Source organism: Amphiura filiformis, chromosome 12, assembly GCF_039555335.1.
Source record: "Amphiura filiformis chromosome 12, Afil_fr2py, whole genome shotgun sequence".
Classification (NCBI taxonomy): Eukaryota; Metazoa; Echinodermata; class Ophiuroidea; order Amphilepidida; family Amphiuridae; genus Amphiura; species Amphiura filiformis.
Genome location: NC_092639.1, coordinates 27,703,016 through 27,723,184, shown reverse-complemented (window position 1 = coordinate 27,723,184; position 20,169 = coordinate 27,703,016). Strand labels below are relative to the sequence as shown.

At 37.9% G+C, this 20,169-nt stretch overlaps 1 pseudogene; it reads right to left on the bottom strand.

Moving 5' to 3' along the window:
- Nucleotides 1-271: 271 nt before the first annotated feature.
- LOC140166004 (very long chain fatty acid elongase 6 pseudogene) lies at nucleotides 272-19,229 on the bottom strand (annotated as a pseudogene).
- Nucleotides 19,230-20,169: the final 940 nt, after the last annotated feature.

Sequence of the window (20,169 nt, the reverse complement as noted above, 5' to 3'; positions counted from 1 at the left end):
CTTCAATACAAAGCAAGTACAGTAGTACAAAAAATATGGAAAATGTTGCTTTAAAAAAATGCTGATAAGGTGTATAGGGCCTTTAGTGAGTAGGCCTATAGTGCATGCAACACCCGGGATGCAACAGTGCTTTGAAAAATTTACGCGGCACCAATTTAATGTATTTGCACTTGCTTGTATACGAATTATTTGCATATTTTTTATGGTGAATCATGCCAGTGGTTCTCCATATTTGACAGACACCATATAAAAAACGTTCAGACACGCCATGTTAATAATCTTTTTCATAATGCGTCTTTTATTCAAAAGCTAGTGTTTTGTTGAGGAATGATATAGAAATTGCCAATCGTCAATCTGTGTGCATAGCCTACATAAATTATGCATACATGTTCATCACAATTTCTTGAAATGCTATTTGAAATTAAGTATATAGAACATTAATTGAGAAATATACACATTTATTGACTTCAAATATGCGTGCTAAATTGCACTTTCGTTTGGCCGCCCATCTTCATCAAGTATAAACAGAAGAGGAATCAGTTATTGCTCGCTCTGCAAACAGGATATTGGAAATGGCCTGCCGTTTTCGAAAATTGTCAATCCGTCAGGGACAGAGGACCTTAATTTGCCTAAAAAAAGGTTGCAGATGGCCTTAATTTGCCTGAAAGGAGCGATTTTTTTTGAGGGGGGGGGACAGGGTCAGAAATTCGCAACCAATTGCAAGAATCCTTTTGGATTCTCCCAGTGGAATTTTGCAAGAATATGGATTCTATATTAAACTTTGTATGATAAACCGAAATATTTACGAGCATCCAGATTCTTGCAATTTTGTTGACGAGAATCTTTGCGAGAATGGATTCTCGCCGAATTTCTTACCCGGGGGGGCAAGATAATAGGGGGGTAAATTGACCATTTTCTATTTTGATGGAGCAAGTGTGGGGAGGAAACCCCAAGATTGGGGTTTATGCACCCCTCTTGGTGCCTGTAAATCTGCACTTAAATATTAGTCTTTGTCAAAGACCTCGCGATCCCAGAGGGGGGCGAGCGGCCGCGAGTCGGAGCGCCGAATCCGCGACAGCGAGCGCCGAAGGAGAATAATATAGATGGCGCTCCCACCATAGATATGCTCGTTTGTCTGGGGCTCCCACTACGGTGCTCAAGACAGAGCCTTGTTGAAAGGCTACTTAAATATTAAGGATATTTTGGAGAATACGCAGATAGGCCAAAGGGGCTGAACGTTCAAATATCGGTAGGCCCTTTTCCATACGCGTAGACCTATTTCAGAACGCCAACAATAGCATAAACAAATTAAGTAATCAACAAATAATGTTATATAGGGATTTTATTATTAGAACTAAATTATGAATCAAATCTATTCAACATACATCAGCTGGAGATTGGTAAAGACTTAAAAATGTTGATAGAATTACACACAACAAAATAATATCAAAAAAGTCACATCATACATAATTATTATCGTATAAGGCGACGAAAAAGAAGCCGGTTCTCCAGGCGGACGGACTTGCCAAGTATAGGGTCGGCCAGGAGGATTTTTTTTTTTCTCGAAGAGGCTAAAAATGAATAATGATACTAAGAAATCGTCAAAAACTTTAAAAAATCAGTTAAAATCAATCAACTTAGGCCAAAAAAGGACAGTTTTGTAATTGCATTGCCTATAGGCCTACTACAAAAAAATTAAAAAATCCCTAAATCGTTAAATCTTGGTCGGTCGGGTCCGTAACAGGGTTTTTTTTTTCGTCGCCGAACGCTAATCTGAATGACACTAACATACCGTAAAACCTCGTCTACAAGCATATAGAGCGCTTCTGATGAAAGTTACATTAATCCAGGCGCCATTATGGATTTTGAGCAAATAAATTACAGATCCAAGCATATACAAACAAGTATTATTGTAAGACCAATCTATTGTATTGGCATATTCACGCTTGTTTCATATTAATTGAGCTTTCATCAAAACGCTATATATGCTTGTAGACGAGGTTTTACGGTATTATGAAAAAAACCCACATTATTTAACTATCTATATAATGTATATCAAATTATATTCTTAGAAATTTTCAGGAAATTCTTATAAAAATAATTCTAAGAATGACTAACATACGATTCATTTCAGTCGCTTGCTACAAACTATATATTACAAAATACTGTACCAAACATTACACAATGTTCTCTAATGAAAAGAAGAATAAAAAATACTTAAGATTATTCTCATTGCCGATATAGTAATCATGTATGATATAATACATTCTGGTGTCTATACTCAGTATCAAACAAATTCCACACATAATATGGTCTATTTAGAATCCTTAATTGACGGAATTAACTGCCTGTATTGCACAATGCATCAAAACAGTAATATAATAGACTGATTTCCAATATTTTCCAGATTCAATGAAAAAATATTATTGCTATATACGCGTTGCAATTGCAGTCTCTGCACCCGGGCTCTGCATTATAGGCCTACATAATAATAATGCCTATCGAAAGATATCATTTTGAGCGGAAAATCACAGACCGTCGAAGAACTAAATTTTGGAACCTCAGCGGAGAACCAAGAACGCAGCGTATGTCACAACCCCCGCCCCCCCCAAAAAAAACCCGAATTAAAACGTCGGTCCATGTTCATTCCTTAAAATGTTGCCGATGACAACCTGGGTTTTAAAGCAAGGTCAATTAACCTCAAACGTCTTCGAGAGTGTTTTTCTTCTCAATTCTTCAAAGCGACTGACGGACTTTCGGTACTTGGTCTTGATTTTCCGCTGAGGTGATTAAATCGTTGGTCATATGACGTTTTCTGCAGGGAATACGCTGCGGAAAACGTTTGGCCGCTACCGAAGACGCTGGCGGGAAATCAGCCGCTGCATCAGACGCTACAGACAATCATCACCCACCAGACTCACGGTTACTAGGCCTACGTATTACGGCAAATTTGAGACAAAACCATACCTCTACATTAATTGAGCTGCATGTGTATATGAAAATGATCGAATACATAAACAATGTCAAATTAACCAAAATATACATGTATCTATATTATTTAAATTGCCTTTTTTCAGCTGCTCATTTAAACTATCACTATATAGGTATGGCAACGATATTGACTTTTAAATTCCGATGGTCTTCTAATTATCATACAACCTATTTGTTCAAGATACGAGTTATTTGATACGGTTAAACTTCGTGTTATATAACTTTATGTCACAAAATATGAAATCATAAATAGACAAACCCTGCAATCAGGTGAGACAAGTGACACACTTTTTGAAATGGGGTCACGACTGGTCTGACCATCAAGATAAGCCTATTTAAACATGCCTGCTTTAAAGTTACCTGAAAAAGTTCACTCTAGTCAGAGGTTACCAACCTTTTTTTTTTTTTTTTCCCTTATCTTCATGATCTTGATATAGTCGGACCATATAGGCCTTAAAAACAACGCCATTACCATTCGTGACCTGATTTCAAAAATTGGCTCACCTGATTGCATCCAGGGTTTGTGTCCAACTACCAAGTTTGAAGGTAGCGATCCATTGACTCACTGGTCGGGAACCAATAGCAGAATAAGGTTCTCCGTTAACTCCTGGGACCCTGATGAACTAGTGACAAGGGAATTCGGGGAGGGGGCCGCCCGAGCACTCTCAGCAAGGACCCAAGAACACCTCAGCCCCATATAATGCCAGTTTTAGAAGTCACCTATAAGTAGAAGGTCCCACCAGGGGGTACTATAGCCAGAACCCTTACCATTATTTGCTTTTAACAGTGTATTTCTGTTTCAAATCCAGGGATGGTCAATTACGAACCTTCATCTTATCTACATGCACGTGTAAATACTAGCGCATAATCTATTGGGGGCAAATCAAGTCTGCACAAAAAGTAACTCAGCTGTTATACATGTAAATACGCCTATAGATTCAGAACTAATAATTATTTTCACAATATTTCAACATAGAGAGAAGGACGATTTATTTACGCGCATTTTGATATCCCATTTGTCCAATTTCGTTCAATAGTAACATCACATCAGTGTTTTTAAAGAAGATTACCCGAATTTAAAAGTTGCAGCTATTTGTATTGATTTGAAGTCAACGCGAAGATCAATGGAGGGTGTTACATGCCACACTGCTTGCGTAAAAACCATTGATCGCTGTAAACTGCAACTTTTAAATTCGGATATTTTTCTTTAAAAGCACTACTGTGTTGTTAATATTGAGCGACATTTGACAACTGGGGTATCAAAATGCGCGTAAATACATCGTCCTTCTTTCTATGTAGAAATATTTTGGAAACAATTATTAGTTCTGAAGCTATAGGTGTATTTATAACAGCTGAGTTATTTTATGTGCAGACTTTAGAACAAGTACTAGTACTATAAACAATGCTATAACAAACGATTAAACAAATTTGTTAAACATTCAACATGTTCAATAACCTAATAATACTAATATACATCAGTAGCAGAATTCAAACTACAAAATTACAACAACAAAAAAGTTTCAAATATTTAACTATGTACTGGTTTTGATTAAGACGGAACGAAATAATCGTTCATGCGGTATTTCGACGGATGATAGACCGAACGGTTTTTTTTTACTCCGATGAGTCGCTTCTGCCAAACACAAGACTAAACACTGTCAAGCCGTTCAAAATGATAAAAGGTTCTAAGGTCCGGTTTCTCGAAGCATGGCTAGTGGTCCTTCGTTAAGCCAAATTAGTCCTATATACCTACCAGTGCTTAGGGCCTACAATTTCATCACCTAGAAATATAAATCAATAAAATGGATTCACTTAGGGCTAGCCTGCTGGCATAGGCAGCCTGACCAATAGCCAAGCTTTGAGAAATCGGACCTAAAAGGCTTAAAATATAAGTGATAACGTCATTATGTCACGCATGTTTAGATGTTTTTTACAAATGACAGACAATGCTAACCCAGCACACACAAAATGTTTGTACAGAAAACGTTTAATGTCCTGTTAATGTATTTGGTATAAGACGCTTTAGTAACATTTGAAGAAAACATTAACATTATGGGCGTATATAGATAGGCCGACATTTAAATGTTATTAAAATGTTTTGGCCAAAACCAAAACACGTTTATAACACGATTATAACGTTTTAAAACATTTTTTTGTGTGTTCTGGGAATATACTCAAGTATACTATAAGTGATAACGTCATTATGTCACGCATGTTTAGATTTGTTTTACAAATGACAGACACAATGCTAACCCAGCACACACAAAATGTTTGTACAGAAAACGTTTAATGTCCTGTTAATGTATTTGGTATAAGACGCTTTAGTAACATTTGAAGAAAACATTTAACATTATAGGCGTATATAGGCCGACATTTAAATGTTATTAAAATGTTTCGGCCAAAACCAAAACACGTTTATAACACGATTATAACGCTTTAAAACATTTTTTTTGTGTTTGCTGGGAATATATTCAAAACATTGCAAAACGTTTGGCAAATGCATAATATAAAATGTAGTGGTATAAAGTGGCAAATGCATAGATTGAAATATACAGGCACACACATATGAAACGGGTGTATTTGTATGTTGAATTTGGCTTCTATAATTACGAATGTCAAATTCTATTTTATAAATTATGCCATGGTCGTTCATTCTGTCATTTATATACCGATACATATACGCGATTTCCTATTAAGCCAATAGACGAAAGAGAAATGAACAGAACAGACGTGGCATTCGTATTTAGCTTATTTGCATTTCCAATTTCTAGAGAGTGTTTTTGACGAGTACGAATTGCACAAAACAGATGAATTTGTATGAAACAAAACAATACCGAGTTGTTTTGTTTACAACGTTTATAACATTTTGAATTTTGTTGCTCATGAGAAACCTGCTGTAGGGGGGCCTACGATTATATGGTGCCTATAGCCTATATTGTTTAGTTAAGTAGAAACGTGTACATATTGTTGATCATCATAAGAAACATGCTATATACTACTGGTCAAGTAGAAAAGTGCAACGACGAACTGCAATTCTTAGAAAGAAGTTACTTACAACAATTACCATATACCGAATTAAAAAGACTACATGTAGTTTGCGTCTGAAGTCAGGGCAAAGGCGCGACGTTATTGGTTGCTGACCTGCACAGTACAGCATTTTTGGTCTGGTTGACAGGGCGTCATACGCAAACTAGTCTTTTTAATTTGGTCTTCAATTATAACAATGTTTTTTTCATCTATTGTTTTGATATTTAATTATTTAAGAGATTACGAATGACCAATGTATGTTATATTTCAACATAGTTTGCTTCACATCTGCATTGGTACATGTCGACGACAAATCGCGACTTCAATGATTCGATGGCTCAGCGGAACAAAGGCGTATCTCCATAATATTAGCTGCTATGCGTAATATGCTTTTCTGTGATATCAGTATGCTTACTTATACAGTACACAGGCAATCATACACATAACATATAATGGTGTTACGTCTTTCTGTCACCGAGTCATCGACCATCATTCGTTATCAAACAACTCCATGCAACAAAAGCATTAACATTTTCTAATTAGCACTTCAAAGTTATATCAAACGACACTTCGGTACATCAAGAGCGGAAGGCGCTTTTTCCCGAATTATTCGGAACCTTAATTTACAATTATCAAACTTCAATTTATTTAAGTACACACATTTTGTTAACCACAGGACATAATTGCGATACGGTTTGAATATCCAAAGCTAACGGAGATACGTCTTTCTTCTGCTGAGCCCTCGAATATTATTATAACGTATCTCCATTATTATCTTTGTGTATGATTTCCTGTGATATCCAATTCATACGTACATACACTCAGGTAATCATACACACAATTAACAGCGAATGGAGTTACGTTTTCCTGTCACCGAATCATCAAACATCATTACTTCTCAAACAACTCCAATAAAAGCAACACTAACATTGTGTCTAAATTGCACTTCAAAGTTAAAATGACAAACGACGCTTTGGTATATCAAGAGCGGAAGGCGCTTTTTCCCGAATTATTCGGAACCTGAATTTACAATTATCAAACTTAACTTCAATTTACTTTAAGTACACATTAATTTTTTGTTAACCACAGGACATAATTGCTATACGGTTTGTGTTTCCAATGTACTACAAATTGCAGAGCTGGAGTATGTAAACACTCAATTTTTTTTAATTAATAATTAAATTAAGCCACCTGAACTCCTGAAAATGGTCGGCAACTTGCATTTCCCGAATTCTGACAATTTCCTAAAAGTTTCATCTCTGCTATTGTAAATGCTGACGCCACGTCACCGGGACTGTTGCAAGACAGCTGGCATATTATATGCATTTAGAAGTTTTAAGGGTAGGTTTCTTGCAACTCGGCTAGAGGAAAGGCTTCGTAGGTTGCCAGCTTCGTATACCGCGTATAGCCCTTTAATGCCCGATGCAGACTTTATTTTCAGCTCTTTTTTTTGTACAACTTCACTTGTTAAAGATGCATGGAAGTAACATGTTAAATGTGAGGAATGTTGAACGTTTGTTACCGATGGAACAAAATAAGATAATATAGTGAAACTTTTAGTTGTTGATGGCCCATTGTTTTTGGATCTATTCGATACTTTCGAGACCTTGGTCCTTAATGCGTGGAGACTTTAAAAAGGAAGAGTGTGATCAGCATACTTTTTGATCAGTCAATCTGTGTCGACCTCTAATATCATTGAAACTTGTGAAGTCCAATATTTTATTCTAATCAAACGATTTTAATCTACGCCATTGCGCCAAGCTCCCTCGTCTTTGCACCATGTGTTAATGTTCAAGCACGACAAACATCCTATCACAGTTGGAATTCAATGTCGAACCGCCACCAATGATGAGCCATTGTGCATGCGCTTATAACATGGTAATCACACTCTTAGCTAGCAACAATCTTGAATGGAGAAAATGTTAGGACCCTTCTATAATTTTGCACTTTTATTTATCCACGTGTTTGAGAGTGTTTTGTCCAGCAATGAACAATTATACATTCATAGCCTTGTCCCTTGACGTCATTATACTAGTATCCTCCTCCACCAACTAGTATTGGAGAGGGGAGCAACAAAATGATGACGAATTGTTCGAGGAGTTGCCATATGCAAGCATGGAGTTATTTATCTGCGTATACCGTAGTTCTGCAGAGTCCCGACATTTGTTTTCCCCATGATCGTTACAATTGAACATGTATCCGATTCCGAACTTGTTGTCAAATTCAAAATATGTCCATTGCATCGTTATTCCTATAGTAAATGTGCATGAAGGCTCGTCTTTGCGCGAACCTAGTTGCTCATAACATCCCTCTGTCGGATATGGCTTCCATTGCCGTTCACACTCATCTTGGTCTCCTGTTCAAGATGCGTCGCGTTCTCTAGTTTCACGTCATTACCATTTTTCTCTTCGGATCTCTTCGGTCGCTTCTTCAGATATGTATTATTGAAGAAGTGCGCGAAAAGGCTCCCGTAGGTGATGTACATAAGCGCGGCATAGGCAAGACGACCGTCTGTAATCTCGCACTCGCCACCCATAACTTTTACAACCAAGGCATAACACACAAGATATGTACCTATCATCATCTGGACGATTTGAGCTGAAGTCACTATCATTGCGACCCATTTTGGTGGTCTTAACCCAGCTGCTCTTACTGCATAGTAAGGATACATAAGTGAATGCACGGGAAAGTTCATAAAACTAAACCAGAACGCTAATGACGCCATTCCTCCGTATTCGTAAAACACAAAGAGTATCACGGACGAATGATGATACCAGTGTAAAAGCATTAGTTTTTGCTTACGTAGTACTATAAAGACAGTGTCTCCAAGCTCAGGAATCTTGGATAACGTGAATATAAGCCCCCAGATTCCGCGAAATCTTGGTTGAAAGTACTTGCTACTGCATATACTCGTATGCCAGCCATCGTAGTACAATGCATTGACCATGACTGGGGTCTCGCGCCACGTTGCGAAGATGCTGAAGACGCCAAGAGCTACATTCCATGCTAGTAGAGCTCCTCGCAACTTGTAAGCAGTCCGTGATGCCATCCATTGACGACCAGCATACACCAGGACAAGGTACACAGTGATGAGGGTAAAACTGTATAGTTTCCAGTTATCGTCAAGCCATTTCATCCACCCTTCTAAATCGTAGTACTCCTCGAAGTCATAGTTACCGTGCATTCGCCATTCCGTGTCTTGTGCTGCCATGCTGAATTCAGTATAGAATTCTGCAATGCAATTAGTACTTCAAACCGGGACTTCAAAGGCCTGGTAAGAATATGCTTCACGTTGTATGCAGCGAATCGTGTCCACTATTTTTGGTATACACACAGTATCTTATTCTTCTCCGAGTTTTCCAACATGCGTGAGTGACTACCCAATCTGTGCAAAGATAAACAAGATAAAACAATGAATTGTAGCTTTAAATATAGTGATATCAAATGTCAGTGTGTAAAATGAAAGGCGCAAAGGTCAATTCACGCTTTTGTACTACTTCACCGACCTGAAAACTGCATGGTCTTACGAGCCGACCTACATGTAGGCCTATCATTAAGGCCGGCCTAGTTTCCAAACCTTTCTTTTCTGCATGGCAAAACTGCAGAATACTCTCCGCGACCTGTATCATATACCTTGAAAACTTGCTTGATTTATTGTTGTTAATGAGTTATGTACGTTTTGTTTCAGCCCTCTTTACAACATAACTCAAGTATATACCATAGGACCTACAAAAATATATTTGGGATATTTTAATTCATCTATGAAATGATGCAATTTTTGCCATTCGGAAGATGCTCTGAACTACCAAATCCCAACAGTTTACCCACCCTCCTCGGGTGCCCACTGCCCTACATCACTGTACATGTAGGACAAGACCATGAAGACCATGAAGACTGGATATAGCTCAGGCTAGCCATGAGTGTTTCGCCATCCCGGCCAGCGTTTTCGTCAGTGGCGTAGATTTCTTTTTAATATGGTGGTGGGGGCGGGGTGGATTTCTTGAAGTACAGTGAATCCATGCAGCACCTTTTGGCGACAGAATAAGTTTATGGTAGGCCTATATACTAAAGTACATTGCGCGCAAAATATTTCGCCATATTGAAGCTAAACTGATGAAAATGGTGCAAAAGTGGAATAAATGCGCGAGAAGCGAGGAAATATTTCAACCTTTGAGGCTAAAATGACCAAATACGAGGTTAATTTGATCAGAACCCCACATACAGGCATCAACATTGGGGGGGGGGGTGATCGTAGTGGACCATCCCTTCTGGCAAAACATTGGGGGATCTACGCCTATGGTTTTCGTGCGTTATGTGCTTGGATGATTTTGCCCAATCACCAGGCCTGCCAATCACATCATGGATTATATAGCCACAGCACCATCGTCTCGCTTCGTGCTTTGGGTGGGATTTTGAGGTATTTTGTGAGCTTATGTAAGGCTAACATGAGCACCAAATGTATTCAAGAGCACCAGATGTATTCAAGACCTCCTTCTCAATTAACTGAAGCTGGCTTTCCCTTTTAAAGGGAGCTTTTATTTAATAAGGTCTTTCACACAGGTGTATTATAATAGTCCCTCACAGTCATACTACCTACCTCCACGCTGCGCGCAGCAGGGTTTCATGTATTTAGTCATTAGGCCCATGAAAGTCAATTCCGAGTTTATCGTCCCTTTTTTTCCCAGGTTGGTGAGGTGACTTTTTCATTTTTCATTATCTCATCAGATTTCATTATTGACCTAAAATGCGTGTTGATTTAAAGCCAAACTCATACATGTTATTTATAAACACTAGTTCACCCGTTGCTGTGAGAGTTACTGATAGCGATGCTATTTGACCCCTGATGACTTCTTTTGACTTTTTGACATGTTCCCGTCATTCTTTTTACTACTTTTAAGCCCAATTGGGCATAGGCCTACTGACCCCATTTGACCTTCGCCCTCGAGTGACCTCGGTTTGATTTTGTTCATGCTCCCGTGATATTAAAATGTAGCCCCTGGATGACCTTTGACCTCGGATGACCTCGATTATATTTTTTACGTGTTCCCCTCATATCGAGGATTCAACCCACCAAGTTTGAGCCCGATCGGACAAAAATTGAAATTTGAACCCTACGTGATGACCTTTGACCTCCGTTGACCGCGATTTTATTTCGCGCATATATTCCCCTCATATCAAGGATGCCACCCACCAAGTTTGAGCCCGATCGGACAAAGTTTGAAATTTGAACCCTCCGTAATGACCTTTGACCTTGGTTGACCTCGATTTTATTTCGGGCATATATTCCCCTCGTATCAAGGATTCCACCCACCAAGTTTGAGCCCGATGGGGCAAAGTTTGAAATTTGACCCTCCGTAGTGACCTTTGACCTCGGCTGACCGCGATTTTATTTCGGGCATACATTCCCCTCGTATCAAGGATTCCACCTACCAAGTTTGGGCCCGATTGGACAAAGTTTGAAATTTTGACCTTTGACCTTGACCTCCGATGACCTTCAAAACCACCCGGTCAACATGCTTTTCTCGCCACCTATCCATAACCGGAATATCGGATCGATGCGTCCCAGCACGGCGAAACGCATAGCCGGACACACAGACAACCACACACACAGACTTCGCTGGTTATTTTAGTATAGTAGATGTTTTATATGGGTAGGGACTAGAAAAGTTAGAAAAGAGTCTGGTTTTGCTTCCAAGTTATGAATTTATTTGTTTTACAAACAAAAATATATGTTTCCAATTGCTAAAACTGGTGAAAACACTGATACTTTGAAAATAATGAATTATTTTGGTATTTTTGAAAATTGACGCGGGTGTTTTTGGTTTCCAAAAAGTGACGCGGGCGGGGGACGATAAACCGGGCGATAAACTCGGAATCGACTTTCACGCGCCTTATACCGTACTGCATTAGGCAGAGTAAAAAATAAAACATGTCCCCCCCCCCTTTTATTTTTGAGGCCGTTTCAATTTTATTTATATTTTTTATAAATTCAGTTATAACTTTTGAAAAATGATGTCTAGGAAGTTAAGATGCTATCTATAGCCTTGGTAACATACAAGCAACATTTCTAGAAGGTTATTTGGTCATTAGAGGGTCTATCTATCAGAACAATAAAATAAAAAAGGCCTCCTTTTTCAGGCATTAGGGGCCTATTGTATACGCTAAATACAGGGCCAAATATGAGAACAACAACTATTTTTCGATAAAAATTAAAAATATACAAAGCCCCTCTTCCTCCTTTTTTCGAAAACCCGGACGAGAAACATGTTTTTATTTTACTTAGCCTTTCTTTCATATAAATTATGCAAACAATTTTCCATTTTTGGTTGGCTCCGTATACGTTTGTGTAATACAGTTCACGCATATGTGTCGTGCATTTTAAATGCGTATATCCCATATCCCCGTGTCAAAGACCTTTTTAAAAAGGTCTCTGACACGGGTGCGGCGTAACATTATATATAGACAGTCACGCTACATAATGCTAAAAACAAAATTAGTTCAGACAATTGCAGCATGTCATCTTGTCTGCATAGCATTTTGCGTGTACAGTATATGCAACTGCAAGTGTTAATGCAATCTTTTTTTTAAATTTGTCTGTTTTTTAAATTGTATCAAATTGCACAATGCACATATTTATTAATTATAAAATTTGTTGATGGACTATAATATATATATCAATTCAGACAGTAAAAGCAGGGGCTCCAGAAGATTTTAAATAGGGGGGGCAGGGGCGTAACCAGACCTGACCTTCCGGGGGGGCAAGATTGAAAAATTTCCCAATTTTTGACCAAAAGTTGTATTATTTATGTGCGCATCGCGAGCGGCTTGCCGCGAAGCGATAAACGGGTGGGGTCCAGGGGCAAAGCCCCGGCGGGGGTCAAGGGGGCGGAGCCCCCTGAAGCTCATGGTTTTTGGCATATTAGAAGCTAAAAATCCAGTGTTCAGAGCACAAAATTTCACAATGAAAGTAGTATAGATCTTCTTCCCTACCCCTCTTTCTTTCCCTCTTCTCAGGTGGTGTATGACGTGCATTCCCTAAATTCAGTAAATTTCATCGTCAACCGTGTAATTGAATGGGATTTTTTGAAATTTTAAAACGCTTGAAATATCACAAACAAATAGGCCTATGTTGATAAATAATATAAATACAAGCTAAAACCGTTGGGGTTCGATAATGAACCCCACAAAACTAACCGAGTATATGGAAAATGCCATACGGCCGGGCGGTTTCACGAGTTGCCGGCTCGATCATGTCATCCGCCGCCTGCTTTTCTCTTCTCCCTTCCCTTTTCTCTTCTCCTTTCCCTTTTTTTCTTCCCTCTTTCTTCTTTCCCTTTCTCTTCTTCCCTCTTTTTCTCTTCTCCTTCCCCTTTTTCTTCCCTCTTTTTCTCTCCTTCCCCCTTTTCCCTTCCCAATTTTTTGCTCTTCTTCCCGGTTTTTTGTGTCCGGGTAGTTGCCCCCCTTACTGGTTACGCCACTGGGGAGGGGGCAATGGCACCTGGCCAAAACTATCGGTTCCGGAGCCACTGAAAAGCACTAGGTAAATATAATAATCACTGATATTAATTGTGACAGTATTTTTCATATTTAGGCCTAGGCATATCATTTCGTTTACAAATTTATACGAATAAACATATTAAGGGGGTACTACACCCATGTGGTAAATTTGTGACATTTTTTTGCATTTTTCTCAAAAAATAATAACACACTGGTAACAAAAGTTATGTATATTATTGGGGCAAGGAATCCAATTACTACACTGAAATTTCAATGACTCAAGACAAGGTTCAGTATATATGATAGGAAACGAGGTACATCTTAGCGGTACCTTATTTCTTATCATAAATAACAAACCGCTTGCCTTGGGTCACTGAAATTCCAGTGTAGTAATTGGATTCCTTGCCCTAATATACATAACTTTTGTTACCACTGTGTTATTAGTTTTTGAGAAAAATGCAAAAATAGACACTAAATTTATCGAGGGGTGTAGTACCCCTTCTTAAGGTTAGCCACTATTTTAAACTGTTGCGATTTGGTAGTTCACAGCATCTTGCGAATGGTAGTGAGCTTTGGGTAAAAATTGCATTGATCATTTCATAGCGACATGTGTAGAAGAATTCAAATAACAGAACAGATTTTCGTTTGTAGAATGAACTTTTGCAAAACATCAAAGTGTTATTTTTCAATAATATATTGATTTAGACAAGGAAATTGAAATCCAATTTTTTTGGTTGCTTTATCGCGTTGCCTTATTAATGCAACATTTCTCTAAATACATGATTCTTATCATTCTGGTATTATTTATATATAGTGATATTCAGGCCCGTCCGTACACAGGATGTTGGGGGGGGGGCGCTGATTCTGAAAAAGGTGGACTTTTTGAAGTGGGGCGATTTTGAGAAAAGTGGACTTGCTTCCCAAAATTTGAACCTTTTTTGACCAAAAAAGCGTAAAAAACGCTCGCAATTGTGTTATTTTTGGGCTTTTTGTATACTTTTGCCAATATGGGGGGGGGTGCGACCGTATACGGTAGGGTGATTCACAAAAAATGAAATTGGTATTTTTCAACGGAACACCCCCTCATTTTGTTCATATTGGTAATAAAATTATACCTGCAAAATATGAAAAAAAAAAAAAAAAGTTTAGGGGGTGCTACCGGTCAATGAACTTTTGTACACAAAGTCAATGGGATTTTTGTCAAAATTTCAAACGCTTATTTCAGGGCCTAAAAAGTCTACCAGGCTTGCAAAACTGAAGTAAATGTTCAATGATATACCTAACTTTGTGAAAACATGGGTTTTTACCAAATTAAAGTTCATAGTTGACTTTAATAATAAAAAATGTTTCAAAAGTGACAGAGGGAGTGTAGCTCAAGAAAAGAATACCCTGGGATATCCCCTGGAATCCCACCAGGCACCCCAAATTTATACCTTATTGAACTAAACTGTTGATAAAAAAAAAGATTAAAATTCTTCACATATTAGTTTACCCCAATGGTGATACCATGCACGCTTTTGAAATCTTATGTAATAGTAACTATCAAAATCCATACATCTGTATCAGGGGTGGTCATTATGGCCATACCTGATGAAGATTTGTATTGTTTGAATTGAATGACCACAGGAAGGATTAGATTCACCATGGTTGAAAAGAAATGTATATAAATTGGGGTCACAACATTGGATTAGCCAAGTACCATAATATTTTGGCTGTTCCAGCAACTGCCTTGCCCCAAATGTAACAGTTTTCACAAAAATGCAATTTTCTGGAAAGCGGGTTAACATTTTTAAAATTTTCTTTAGCATTTATTTTAAGGACATTACTCACACTATGATCAAATATTTTTGGCACAATCAGGGAAAATTAACATGGCTTTTTTGTGTTGTAAAGAAAATGGCTCATAAATCCCATTGACTTTGTGTACAAAAGTTCATTGACCGGTAGCACCCCTAAACTTTTTGAATTTTTTCATATTTTGCAGGTATGATTTTATTACCAAAATGAACAAAATGAGGGGGTGTCCCGTTGAAAAATACCAATTTCATTTTTTGTGAATCACCCTAGTATACGGGCCTGTTGATTATTAGGCTTATTTATTATAATACCAACGTATTCATTTAAGAAATAAAGGGTAATGCATGATCCTTTACACGAAAATAATGTGTCCGAGGCAGTAAAAACGTAAATAATGGGTGAGGCGCAGCCGAACCCATTATTTAAACGTTTTTACTGCCGAGGACACATTATTTGCGTGTAAAGGAAAATGCTGCACCCTTTATTTCTATTCTATTACCACAAAATAGTGCGATTTAAAGAGAAAATATCAAATTTTTTGCCCAAATATTTCAAGTTGTTTACCTCAAGGTGGAGCGCATACGCGTAGCCAAAGCGTATGCACATTCCAATAACACAACCTAACATTCCATTCTCCCCTATAAGCAGGTATGCACATACAATAACACACCCCTGACATTCTATTCTCCCCTATTATATAAAGCAGGTGTGCTGTGCGCTCTGCTGTGCGCTATGATGATAGAAAAACATAAAGTTCGTTGCCCTTGACACTTTATCGCTAATTAATGGTCTGTCACGTGACGCGTTTCAACAAATCACAGTGCGCGATTTTGAATAATGGGTCGTGGGGGTAATAGAATAGGGCATAATGGTTGAGAAGAAACCCCAATTTACAACTGAGTACGGCCTCTATTCAAATTCTTACATCTCCCTGGCCCTGGTTCGGTCAACAAAAACCTCTAGGCCCTATTCTACATGTATTATCATCTCAAGAAGCAATAGGCTACACAATTCAATTTTACTGCGGTAAGACTTTGACTGGGTTTTGTGTATTTGCAATTTTGCATCGCATCCACCTGATAAATTGCCTACCGTATTGCATATTAAAATGCTCCGAATCTTCTCACAGATTCAATGCTATCTTTATACCACCATCATCATTATGCATATTGGCAAAAGCGTGCCACATTTAAAATGTCGACAGTCACAGCGGCGTGCCGGCACGCGACGACGACGGGAGACATGCCCAAGTGCCAAGTGCTGTATGCAGTAAAAATACTCTTCAATTGAAATCAAGGACAGGTTTATTGGATTATTTCTCATCGATTTGACATTGAAAATTTGTATCGTAGGTTAATGCATGAATGTGTTAAAAACATTTTGAGTACTTTATTTTGCCTAATTTCATCGAACTTGCTATTTTTATTGCTACTAAAATGGAAGAGAAACCTTTGGATATTTCAAAAATAATTCTAAAATTCTGAAAATACATTTTTTCTTACATGTAACAGTTTGTTTCTTGCAGGTGAGAAATTTGATAAATAGGTCATCATATTCAAAATACATGCATGGACCTATTTATCAAATTTCTAAACTGCAAGAAAAAAGCTGTTGCATGAACGAAAACAATTCTTACCCAGAAGTCAAAACGTGAATGTATTTTCAGAATTTTAGATTTTTTTTTAATTTCCAAAATTCCAAGGTTTCTCCTAATATAGCCATGAAAATAGCCATTTTGATAAGGCTAAATAAATTGAAACGTTATTGACATATACATTTATATATTCATGATTTTTTTATATATTGCATTCATGTATTTATATTCTAAATATATATACTAAACATGCCTAGTGAGTATAAGGTGAAATCAATGTATCCCTAATTCCTGGGGGGGTTAAGGCAAGGGTGTTCGGTTAGTTAGGCCACTGTGGTTAGGCTTGGGTTTGCATAGTTATAGTAAGGTTTGGGAGAAGGGTTATAGTTTGTGTATTTAAACAAAATCAAATTTGACAAAAAAAATACATAGGTCCGATTTTTAGGTGAAATCAATTCAACCCCTAATTCCCTTTTGGGGTTGGGGCAATAAAGGGTGATAGGTTAGTTGGGCTTGGGTGGGTTTGTATAGTTATTAGTTATAGGAAGGTTTAGGAGAAAGGTTATAGTTTGTGTTACAGGTCAAAAAACCATTAAAGCAAAATAAAATTTGAAATATATATATATATAGGCCTATAATATATAAAAGTAAAGATATATTCTTCTTTTGTCACGTAGAGTGCTCAATCCTTACGGAGAGCAAGATATACATAAAAAGAAGAAAATGTAAAAAAAACTCCATGTTGATTCACTACAGACTGTTTTGCCCTAAGGCTCCAATATATATATATATGAATATATGAATCAATATATGAATACATAATGAAGACCCAGGTTTAATTATGATGAGTGTCACCCTGGTGAAAAAAATAGGCTGAGTAGAAATATTTTCTTCACCAGGGGATGCCACTCCTCATAGTCATAATTCATATTTCGGGTCTTCTCTGCATTGAGTATTTCGATATATAGAACAAAAAGTGTGACCCGCCCTAAGTGGTATCACATGAAAGAGAAGTCTGAATCGTGTGGCAGTGGTATAAACACAGCCAAATTAAAAAGTCGCCACTAGTTCCATCCCCATTTACTCAGAGTCTGATGAGTTTATGGCAAAATAATTTCTATAGTAATTTTCTATGGGGATGGAACTAGTGGTGACTTTTTAATTTGGCGGTGTTTACTACAAATACACCGACGAAGCATAGACCCTAGGTCTATCATGGACGAAGCCCCATGGTTCAGATATGGTGCGGTAAGGACCGTTCAAAAACACTTGTTAGGGGGGCCTGATGCAAAAAATTTCATCACAAACATTTTTCGGCCCCCTTTTGAGACCTCAAAATTTTCAGGGCCCCCGGCCCTTTTTGACATGAAAATTGTGGTTCAATCCCATAGAAAAGCATATAAACTCAATTTTCCCAGGAAAATTTGTGGTCTTTTTTTCAGCCTCCCCCCTAACAAGTATTTGTGAACGGTCCCTAACCGCTCTAGTTTTCCCGGCTATGTTTGAACTTACCATCGAGCTATTAATAGCTAATTAGTAGCTCGATGAACTTACCTTGTCTCAAAATTGCAAGGTTCTACTAGTACTGCTATTAAGTTCTATCATATTATAGGCCCTTGACTGTAAAAAGATGGCAGTCTATGGTTAAACCGACACGGTCTTTTGAGAACTTTAGAGAGCTCTAGCTCTGTAACAAGAATCTAGATCTATAAAACGTACGTAGACATGCATGCATGCCATATTCACCATTACGACACCAACCCACGTGTGATCATATGCATGTAAAGGTTTCGGTGCCCGGTGTTTACAGTCATTACATAGTGTAAACTTTACAAAGCATATTGATCATGCATAAGAATGATATTTTTAGTAACAGTATAAAGGTCGGCACCGCCGCTCTAAATGCGTTGCAATTGTTCTTTATAAAATAATTATTTATATCGTATGATTAGCGCAACCAGCAACAGAGCAACTACATACATGTATTTTGAACATGCAGCATGAAATAAATTATATTTTTTTAAACACGTGTTTCTTACCGTCCAGCGTCCGTCAGTACTATTAGAATGTCAATGTATATACATGTATAGCGATGATGACCATACAGATTTAATATGTGTTTTTACATACAATCATGCAATCAGTCACCTTCGCCATGTTCAATTCACTGGCACCTGCACATGTGCAACATTAATCACGTACAATTTGGTGAAAAGACTTGCCCATCAGCTGATGTTCATTTATTATAATGGAATAAAACATACAATAGCTTTACAATACAGCGTGCATGCACTACCTGCGTGGTGATCGGAAATATTCATAAACCATGTAAATATAAACCGGAATCCCCGTGCAATGTCCTGAACTTTCTATGACCTCTAGTACCACGCCATCTCTTGGGGTTTTTTTTAGTTGATTTAGATGGCGCTTTCAACCGGAGGTTATTGCCAGGCCAGGCGGCGAGTGACATGATGGTCGTAGAGAGCTGGCAAAACCGCTCGGCCGTATGGCATTTTCCCCTCCAAAGTTGGAGGTGACGCGTAGGGCCTATGTAGGGTTGTTAAGACCCCAGACAAACGGTAGGCTATGTCTATGGTTAAGACCTCCTTTTTCAGCGTCGCTGACCCCATATTTTTTTACGAACACATGTTCTGTCACCCAACTTCCTAGCTATTTTCTTCCATTTCTTGCTTTGTTTATCAAAGCTATCTAGGCCAGCATGCATATAGGGTAGGTGCAGGTAATATGGGACAGCAGGTAATATGGGACACCTGTTTTCATTTCAACAAAAAGTAGCTTAGAGAAGGTAAACACTTTAAGTTAATTTGTTAAGTGTTTAGAGACATCAATTGTGCTTCTAGAAATGCAGTTTTGGAGTCTGTGTATCAAACTCTTGGAAATCAATGCCAAAAAGAGTGAAATTGCCCAAAAATTAAGTCGTTTTTTTGGCCTGATATAAAATCAATGACGTCACATTTTATGATTGTGTATCCAAAAACTCTGGTACTGAGGGGGCATTTGTCATTTTTTATGATCTTTAGGTGATGGGTTAAGCTTATCAGCAGGTAAAATTCCACTGAAAAGCAAAACTATTTAGAAAATTGAATTTTCTTGTAGAAATTTGCATTTAACATTCAAAATCATGTAACAAAAATGTTTTTAGAACAAAAGAGTGATTTTCTGAACTTTTTGATTTTCACCATAGAGATAACACAGTGTCCCATATTACCTGCACATGCAGGTAATATGGGACACTTGACGAT